The sequence below is a fragment of the Gossypium arboreum genome, chromosome 8 (genome assembly GCF_025698485.1).
Source record: "Gossypium arboreum isolate Shixiya-1 chromosome 8, ASM2569848v2, whole genome shotgun sequence".
NCBI lineage: Eukaryota > Viridiplantae > Streptophyta > Magnoliopsida > Malvales > Malvaceae > Gossypium > Gossypium arboreum.
Window position 1 is genome coordinate 59,121,359 of NC_069077.1, and position 10,394 is coordinate 59,131,752.

Sequence of the window (10,394 nt, forward strand, 5' to 3'; positions counted from 1 at the left end):
TTATTTTATTACCATGCTCCTTATTTATCATTTCTAACATAAACCATTAACACAACATGTTTATGACATGTTTTACCCATCACACTTTGTCCACCCTTATTGTCATGGCCAGCCACTACTAATTAAATGGGGGAAATTGACATGCAAGTCCACCCCTTTGATTACATGCACTAATAGATTCTTATAGATTAACCTATCACATTTCAAAAGTGTCACACATAAGTCCTATTAACTAAATTCACATGCAATTAACTAAATCAAAGCTTAAAACTTTCACACATTCATATTCACATATTTTAGACAATAATTATCATATTCAAATAATTTGGTGACTCGGTTTAGCGGTCCCAAAACTGCTTTCCGACTAGGGTCACTTTAGGGCTGTCACATGTTATGTGAAGATGATAGTGAAATAGAAAGTGTTGAAATATTTGGCTTGATTGGAATGAATAAATGACACATGTTAGAAAGGTGATAATGTAATGTAAATTGCTACGATTCTAGTTTATGTGCATGATATGTATGAATCACATGTTTCATGTATGCATTCACTAACTTATGAGTTTAGTGATGTAAATAGCAGTTGGATAAACTTATGAGCATGGTAATGGTGTTATACATGAATTATATAAAATAAGCCTAATAGATAAGTTTATGTTTATGATTATGCGAGCTTACTAAGCATTATTTACTTATGTAGTTGTTTTTCCTTTATTGTAGATCATCGAGAAGCTCGATCTGTGGAATCTAGTTAGAGCACTGACTGCCTCTGGACGTACTAATGTCCAGAGTATGAATAATACAATAAAATATAGAAGTACGAGGCGGTATTCGCAAGTATAAGGTCAAGTTGTAATATAGTTTTACAACGAAGTAGGTGAGTACTAGAAGGATCGTACCCAAAGCAGGCGAGTTCTAGATCAATTCTAACCTAAACACTAAAAGATCTAATTAGTACTCTAAATCAAGTATAGTACAAGAACATAATCAAAGGGTTTTCAAGGTTTCTATAATGATAAAATAAAATAACTTAAAATAAAATTCAAGAGACAGAAGTTTAGAATGAATCAAATCTTGATTATGTGTGATTAGCTCGATTCGGTAATCCCAATCAACTGTCGTTTCGGGTTCCTTGTCAATCAAATAGTCATTACCCTAGCAGGACCTTTTGATCTTCCAATAAAAGAATGAGTCAGAAAGGACTACTTATCTTTCGACCTCATAGTCCAAACTGGCTTGGGGTGAAGGTGTTCACTGATGGGCAATACCAATTTTGGGTTAATTCTCATCTTGATGACTTCCTAAGGTTGTTAGGCTTAGAGTTTGTTTCACGTTCTTCCTTTTCCAAAAAGTTGATCCTTTGAGTAACCATATAAAACAATTAATATATCATACCTCCACTCGCTAATCCTCTATATGAGGATTAGTTCCTTATTGCTTTTATAAACACTATGAAATAGATGAAAAGAGAAAACATGATCAATGGATTAAAGTGTAAAATTTAAGAAAACGTTTGATTTGTATTAAAGATGGAAACGAATCCACAAAGTTTGACGATCTCTACAAATTAGAACCCTTGAAATAAAGAACAACTGAAAATAAATTCTAAAAATCTAAGAAAGAAAGAAAACTAAACTAAATTTAAAAGAGAGAATCTAGGTTAATTGAATGATGTCTATAACATGTGCCAAACGAGCCTATTTATAGATTATAAGTGGCCGTCGTCTTTAACCCTAGGTTAGCTGACGTTCTCGAGGTTTAAGTTTGATTGTGTAGACCAAAACGACACTATTTCATGTTTATCTCCCATCTAGAGTTGATGTCGCGACATAACAGGACCTATGTCACGACATAATAGTTAGTGTACTGCTCTTGGTATATCTTCAGGGGTATTTTGCGACACCCTTGGTTTGTGGCGTGACATTGAAGGCAGAATTAAGCTTTCTTCATTTTGATCCTCTATGTTGCAACATTGGACATCCCATGTTGCAACGTAGTGACCATTATCAATTTAGTATGCCTTCTAATGGTCTTCTGCGCACTCACAAAGTGCGTTAGCTCACCTTTAGGCTTGATTCGACCTTTAAGGTCAATAAAAGACTCAATTTGCACATTTTATTAACTAAGTGGAAATTTTAAGATAACATAATTAAAACTTAATAAAACACTTGTCTTCAAGCTCCTAAAGTGCAAAAATTAGTTTAATATGCTACACTAAATTACGGCAGGTCAAGCACATTCACACAATCCGTCCATCACTTTGGTAGATGTTTTGTTATTTTGTTGATGGTTATAAATGGCATGTAATAGGGGATTTATGCTATTTTTTCAATATGGTATGGTTTGAGCTTATTTCAAGCTTACTTGTATATATGTCCTTGATTTTTGGCTTGTAAATGTTTATGAAAATATGTGGTGTTGATCACTTAATTATGCCTCTTGAATGTAGATGGCTTTTGGTATAATGAAACATGTATGGAATGGTTATTTGGTATGTTTGCTATATGTTTAAGGTGTGAACTTGTAGCATTGTAATTGAATTGATTTGGTGTATGAATTGTGGTGCCAAGTGATGGCATATTGGTTAGGCACATAGGTTGAATGAATTTGGTGTGTTTTATGTGTGTTTGATTGTGTTTTGATGAGTGAAAGTATTTGGAAATGGTTTGTCTTGGTGTTTGACAAAGGTTTGATAAATTGGCTTGCATTAGGGGTCATTTTGGAAGCATACGGCCTGGGACACAGGCTTTCACACGATCGTGTGCCACACACGGTTATACCATGCAACTATGTGTGTTATTGATTTTAATTGTAGGTTGGTTTACACAGTCACAGAGAGTTAAATGACCTGGCGACATGGTCGTGTGACCTTATTTCGAATACCCACACGGGCTAGAGCATGGTCGTGTGACCTATATTTTGAATTGTACATAGTTGGCCTCACGGCAATGTTTCTGACCCAACAGCATAGCCACACGGCCGTGTGACCCTTGTTTCTAGAATTTTTAGATTTATCTAAAATTTTCTTTTTTGTTTCAAATTAGTCCTTAACTATTTCCAAACTAATTGTAAGGTCCCGTAGGCTCAGTTTAAGGCTAGTAAATGCATTTATGCCATGAATAAACTTGAAATTGAGTGCTACTATTTAAAAATTGATTAATTGTTTCTATATGAAGTTAATTATTTCGATATGTACTGTAATACTCTGTAACCCTAATTCGGTGATGGAGATGGGCTAGGGGTGTTACATTTAGTGGTACAAGAGCTACAGTTTAGCCGATTCTCGAACTGAATGTAGCAGGCATAGAGTTTAGAAATACATGCCATTTTATAACTCTCTGACTTGGTTCACAAGGCTATCACACACGCCCATGTGGCTAGCCCATGTGCCCTAAGAAATGGCCACACGTGCCTGTATGCTAGGCCCTGTGCTAGGCCATGCCAATCCTGTAGGGTCGTTTGGAGCATACTAACTTGAGTTTTAATTTAACACTAGGGGGCACACGGCCGTGTAACCTGACCGTGTATCACACACGGCTGAGACACATACCCATATCTCTGACCGTGTGGATAAAAATAGGCTATTTACCAAGCCATATTGCCACCCAATTTGCATACACCTACACCAAACCAAATGACACCAAAACATAGCATAAAAAGGCATTTAAACCAACTAAATCAAGCCTAATTCATGCTAGTTATATACAATCATCCACAATACAAACAAGTAACAAAATTGGCTATTCCATTTACACCAAATTCACATTCACAATTCAACTAAATAGATACTTTAAAACATGCATTATTTTTCCCAAATTCACAAGCATATAACTTCTCAAATATCAACCATTCACCACAAGCATTAATTTAGCAATTACCAATACAAGACAAAGGCCATTTGTATATATATTTACACAACCAAAACAACCAAAATAAGCGAAATCTCATGGCTATACACAAAACCAAATTCTTAACATTTACAAGCCATTTCAAATGACCAAATTCATTACCAAACTATCTATTAAAATGACCATAATCCTATACATGCCATATACTCGAAATACTTAAGTTTAAAAGTACCAAAGTGATAGTTGGATAGTGTGATGAAGTCTCTAACGATTCCCGAATCCTAGCTAGCTTTGATTTCACTATAATACATAGAAAAATAAACAAAGTAAGCTATAAAGCTTAGTAAGTTTGTATAGCATTAAAATCAACTTACCATATATGCACAATTTAAGCAAATAAAACATAAAATAACATATCTCATATTGAATCACCAACCTACCACATTTTTCACTCACAAAGTTAGATAACTTTCATAAATTCTCTCATTTCAATAGTTGTTCGGTTCATGAACATACCTATACTATCTTGTAACAAACTTATACTCATCCACATCTTTGATATACCCGTTGAACCACTCGGAATACTATTAGATACTTGGGAAACTCTAACCCTAAGTGCCACATATATAGTTGAACCTATCTCAATCTCATATCACATATAATACTCACTCTCAAGCTATCAACGGGTTTGCTCACACAAGCTAACGTTCATGATGACACTATATGGTGCTGCTCACACAAGCTGGCAAGTATCTGGAACACATGCCAGATAACTTAGCCATCGGTAGGACATACAGACTAGCACCCAAATCACATAACCCTTAACGACATGTCATTTGTATCCTAATCTATTCCTAAGGTTCAACCGGGATTTTACACTTGCCAAATCATCATTGAATAGTTCCGCAAGGTCGTATTCACAATTTATACAATATCAAAGCGTTTAAAACACAAAATATACAATTTGTATTCCATACGAACTTACCTCGAATGCAAAAATGATGAAATAAGTCGATTAGTCCGAAACCTTATTCTTTCCTCGATCTAAATCCATATTTCACTTTTCTTGATCTAAATGAATCTAAATTAACTTATTTAATTATCACTCTATTCAATTTAGTCCGAAATACACATTAAGGAAACTTTACACTTTTCCCCTAATATTTCAACATTTTTACAATTTAGTCCTTATCTAATAAAAATACAAATTCATGCAATTCAACCTAAACCCATGTTAGACAAATTTGAATTAGGTCTCTAGTAGCCCAAATTTTTCATTTATTTCACAAAATAACCATGAATTTTACACATTTCACAATTTAATCCCTATTTGGACATTTTACTAAAAATCACTTAACAAAAGTTATTTATTTAACAATAAGCATACATTTTCTACCATTAAACATCAAAATACACATAGATTCATCAATGGCAAAACCCTAAACCTTTAATAGTTTTGCAAAATAGTCCTTGGGCTAGCTAGATTAAGCGACAATGATCTCAAAAACATAGAAATCATTAAAAACGGGACAAAAACCATACTTAAATGAGCAAAATAGGGTTGGCCGAACATAAGGCTACCATGGCTTCTTTTTCTCATTAATTTTTGGTTGAAGCTAATGTTTAAAAATGAATATTTGTTTTATTTTATTTTAATTAACCATTATTTATTAAATACCAAAATTAACCTTTTAATTAATTAACAAAGATCACTTAAAAGATGTCCATAAATGTCCACTTAAGCAACCAATGGTCTATTTACCACATAAGGACCTCTACTATTTAATACCTTTAGCTATTAGAACATAACTTTTACACTTTATGCGATTTAGTCCTTTTTATTAATTAAACATTTAAATGATAAAATTTCTTAACGAAAATTTCACACAATCAAACTATCATGCTGTAGACATTAAAATAATAATAAAATAATTATTTTGACTTTAGATTTGTGGTCTCGAAACCACTATTCTATTTTGACTAAAAATAGGCTATTACATGTTTTTCATATATAAAAGATGTAATCCAAGGAAGCTAATTTCGATGAAGCATAAAGCATTGCTCAAGCTTCTGTACAAGGGGTTGATCATAGTGAGCCTGTTTTTGAGGGTCGGGGAAGTGAGACACGAGGAGCCTTCTTCCATATGATGTCTGAGTGGTTTACAGACTATATGAGAACAAACCTGTCGGCTCAACAACCTCCACCCTTTTTGTACCCCAACTAACTCCCCCTATTCCTCAAGGTTTAGAACAAGTACATGTAAACAAGCCTCCTGCTAACTAAATTCGCAAATATAGAGCTGAAGAATTTCTTGGTAACGTTGAGGATGATCCAAAAAAGGTTGAGTTTTGGTTAGAAAATACTACAAGATTTTTAAAGGAATTATCATGTTCTCCCAAAGACTATCTGAAATGTGCATTTTTTTGTTGAAAGATGAAGCATAGCAGTGGTGGAATACTCTGATAGTGGTGTATCAAAAGATCGTGTAAGTTTGGAACTTTTCCAAACTGAGTTCAGGAAGAAATACGTCAGTCAGCGATATTTTGATAAAAAGCATAAATAGTTTCTTGAATTGAAGTAGAATCATATAACTATAGCTGAATATAAGAGAGGGTTAGTATGGCTCAGTAAGTATGCTCGGAATGCATTCCATTAGAAGCTATTATGTGTACTCGATCTGAAGGGGGCTTGAATGAAGACATCCAATTGCTTGTTGGGATACTAGAGTTGAACGAATTTGTTGTTTTAATATACCGAGCACATAAAGCGGGAGAACATAGCAAAACAAAGAAAAAGGTAGAGTCTGAAGTCTGAGACTCGGGTAAAAGACAAATAGGAAAATTTGTTTCTTCTTCTTCAAAGAAAATGAAAGAATATCATAGTCAAATATCAGCTCCGTCTAGATTTTTGAGTAAGGATCGAGGAAAGCAAGCTAGTTCGAGAACTTAGACTACCTCTATAGCTAGTGTAGGTAGTGTTCATAATAATTATAAGCCAGAATGTTAGCAATGCAATAGAATACATTTTGGGGAGTGTCAACTGAAGGAAGAGTCATGCTTTAAATGAGGTTCGTTCAACCATTTTCTTCGAGACTTCTTAGACAGGTCCGATAGGGATAAAGTTCAAAATGTTTCATCAGGGACTATGCCTTGTAGCACCCCCAAACCCGGCCCAGACGTTAAGGCCGAATCCGACGTGCTACATTGAAGTCAAAAACCTGTGTTCCCTTTTTAGTGTTTTAAAAGCCGACTTTTGTTAAACCGACCAAGTGAATGGAAGCTGGGCAACAGGTAGGTATCCATAACAGAAGAGGTGAGCCATGAAGGCTGCTTAAGTACCAAGCTCTCCGATTGGATCCAATCCTAGACATGTCCACATCCATTGCCACACTTGGTTATAACAAGTTGAAATTTCTTTGAGTGGTTATCTTTGGTAAATCGAGTATTTGTTACGTCATGTTATTTTAAAAAAAACAAGTATCATTTTGAAATCACGCCCTAAGTCTAGCCCATTTGAATTATTATCCATCAATTTAAAGTTGTTTAAAATAATATAATCCCAGAAAATCAAAGAAGAAAATAAAGTTAAAATGGCCTTATTACAACCCAAAAATTAAATAGTAATTAAAAATAACTTAAGAAAACCAGTCTCTTTTTCAAACCCAAAAGTATTCACCATGGCCACTCTGAATCCCCTCCGGCTCCAAGTCACCCACATCAAGGCTCACCTGCAAGGTTAAAGAAGGGGTGAGTTTGGAAACTCAGTGTGTAAGGAAAACCCATTCAAAGCCCAAGTCAGCTCAAGCCCATTGGGCCTAAGCCCATTCAGGTAACAGTGGTACTAGGCCAGAACCCTTTTTAGATTACAATAAACTGGGCCTTAGCCCCTTATTCAGATAATAGTATGGCCCATAGACCCATTTCAAAATACATGCAACATCAATAACATATGCAAGCCCATTTGGGGAGACTACTCAACCCACCAACCACTACACTCCACTCGTACCACCATACACTCCATGTGGGAATAGCCTAACCCACCCAAATTTAACACTCTCACATTTGCAGCCTTGCTGCTCGATTATCATAAATTGAGGCAAAGCCTCCAAGATCGTGGACAAGCCAATTTCAGTACTTCCTCCGTCAATATCCGGTCCATGCATCGATAATAACAACATGGCATGCGATAAATAACAACAATCAAACATGCATTTACGTCAATTTAACCCTAGGGTATTTGGTAATTTATCTCCTAGGGTAAAATCAAATTTTCCACTTTTAAAGGTATTTCAGTAATTTATCTATTTTAGGGTTTTTCGTGCATATTTCTACCTTTCACGTACTAACAGAATCACTACCGAGGGTTCTTACCGAATTGGGCCCGTTGGCCCATCATTCCAATTTTGGCCCATTAAGCCCAAAAATATCGAGGGCACAAAAATCATGCACTTTGCAGTCCAAACATTGCAGCTTACCAAAAACATTAATCGATTTACCTCACGAGCATTCACACACTCGAAAATCTACAAAATACCGGTTTTTGGCATTTCGGCTTTTCGACTTTTGCCGATCTGGACTAAGAAAGAGGGTGTTAGTTACACACCTGTTTGCGACGATATGCTGACGAGATCCACACACGAACTGCCTACAATTGGATTACTAACATGTTAATCTAACTATTCAAATACAAACTACGTATTAACTCCTTACAATATTCAGCCAACCACACCTACAGATCATAGTAAGCTTATAAGAAATCAATAAGCAACGCATTAACAATTTTTTTTGTCAATGTTTACCACATAATCAAAATTTCACTGCAAGCTGTCTTCCTGAGCAACAGTCACTAAATCATTTATAACTAGAGCTATGAAACTCTGAATCAAGTGCCGTTAATTTTCCCTGAAAATAGATTCATATATCTTCTATGCATAAAATTTTCAGAATTTTTGGTTTAGCCAATCAATACCAGATTTGTCTCAAAATTTTCCCATGTTTCACTGTTTGACTAATCTGACCGCTCTTCATTACAAATCAAATTTATCATTGTACAGAATTAAAAATATGTTCTTGTTTATTTCATTTGAAACTAGACTCATTAAGCTTTAATTACATAGTTTATTCAGCTTCTAACTTATCTCCCACAATTTATGGTGATTTTCCAAAGTCACATTACTGCTGCTGTCCCAAGCAGATTTATTACCAAATCACTCTTTCACACCCCTAACTTGCATGCATGTTATTTAAACATGTATATCACCAATCAATCATCACATATCTATGATTTTACTTAAGTATAATCTCCATTTCATCATTTTAAAGCACAACATATTAGCCGATTTTTCCCCTTGGCATCTAAGGCACATGCATGCTCATTTGTTTGGCTCAACTTCACCTATCTTCCATTTTTCATCAAAAGAACATGAAACAACAACCATTTCCTTCATTTTAATTCATGACTAAATGCTCACAACACAACTAAAAACTAAAATATGCTTCAAGAGTTAAGGTAGAATCAAGAAGAACTCATGAACATCAAGAAAGAAACAAACTATCATGAACTTACCTTCAATTTTCTTCCCCAAGTGACCGAACATTCAAGAGCTTTCTCCTCTCCTTTCTCTTCTCTAACTTTCGGCTATGATAAACAAAGATGGACAAAACTTTGTTCTTTTCACCCCTTTTTCTTTTAATAAAATTTCATATTTCATCCATTTAATTCTTTAATACAAAAGACATGAAATGCCCATCATGGAACATTTACCTAACTCATTATCAATTTTTATCAATTTGTACCATAAATTATGGATATCAAGTGCACATATTGTCTTCAACAACATGATGGCTGGCCACTTCATGTAAAATGGGAGGTTTGTCATGCAAATCCTCCTATTTTGCACTCCTATTTGTTTGGCCACTTCAATCTAGCATATAGTATTTTCAAACATTTTCACATAGGTCCTATTTCATACTTTCACTCACAAATGACAAAAATCAAAGCATGAAAATTTTCCAATATTCACAGAATTCCCGAAAATTGGGGCGTTACAACTCTACCCCCTTAAAGAAATTTTGGCCTCGAAATTTACCTGATCCAAATAGTTGAGGGTATTGTTGACGATAGTCTCTTCGATTCCCAAGTAGCTTCTTCCCTTCCATGATTACGCCCACAGATACTTTTACCAACGGAATCGACTTCCTTCTTAGAACTTTAACCTCTCGATCTAAAATTTGTATGGGTTCTTTCTCAAAGGTCAAATCAGTCCTTACTTCAATCTCCTCCACTGGCACAACATGTGAGGGATCCGATCGATATCGTCTTAACATAGACACATGAAAAACATCATGGATCCTGTCTAACTCTGGTGGTAACTCTAACTGATACGCTACTGGCCCTACCTGCTTAAGAACCCGATAAGGCCCTTTAGATCTTCTTCCAAGGTGAAACCTTTAAGAAAACCATATCCCCAATAGCGAACTCTATCTCTTTGCGCTTTAGATCCGCATACGACTTCTGTCTATCAGATGCCTCCTTTAATCGATCTC

The 10,394-nt window shown here is 35.1% G+C and overlaps 1 long non-coding RNA gene across 1 annotated transcript; it reads right to left on the reverse strand.

The window, feature by feature from the left end:
* Positions 1-7,387: 7,387 nt before the first annotated feature.
* Positions 7,388-9,507, reverse strand: LOC128296343 (uncharacterized). The gene is made up of 3 exons (XR_008286920.1): positions 9,415-9,507; positions 8,452-8,493; positions 7,388-7,576 (listed from the first exon to the last, which is right to left on the reverse strand). It is a non-coding gene; the product is annotated as an uncharacterized LOC128296343 (long non-coding RNA).
* Between the last annotated feature and the right edge of the window lie 887 nt (positions 9,508-10,394).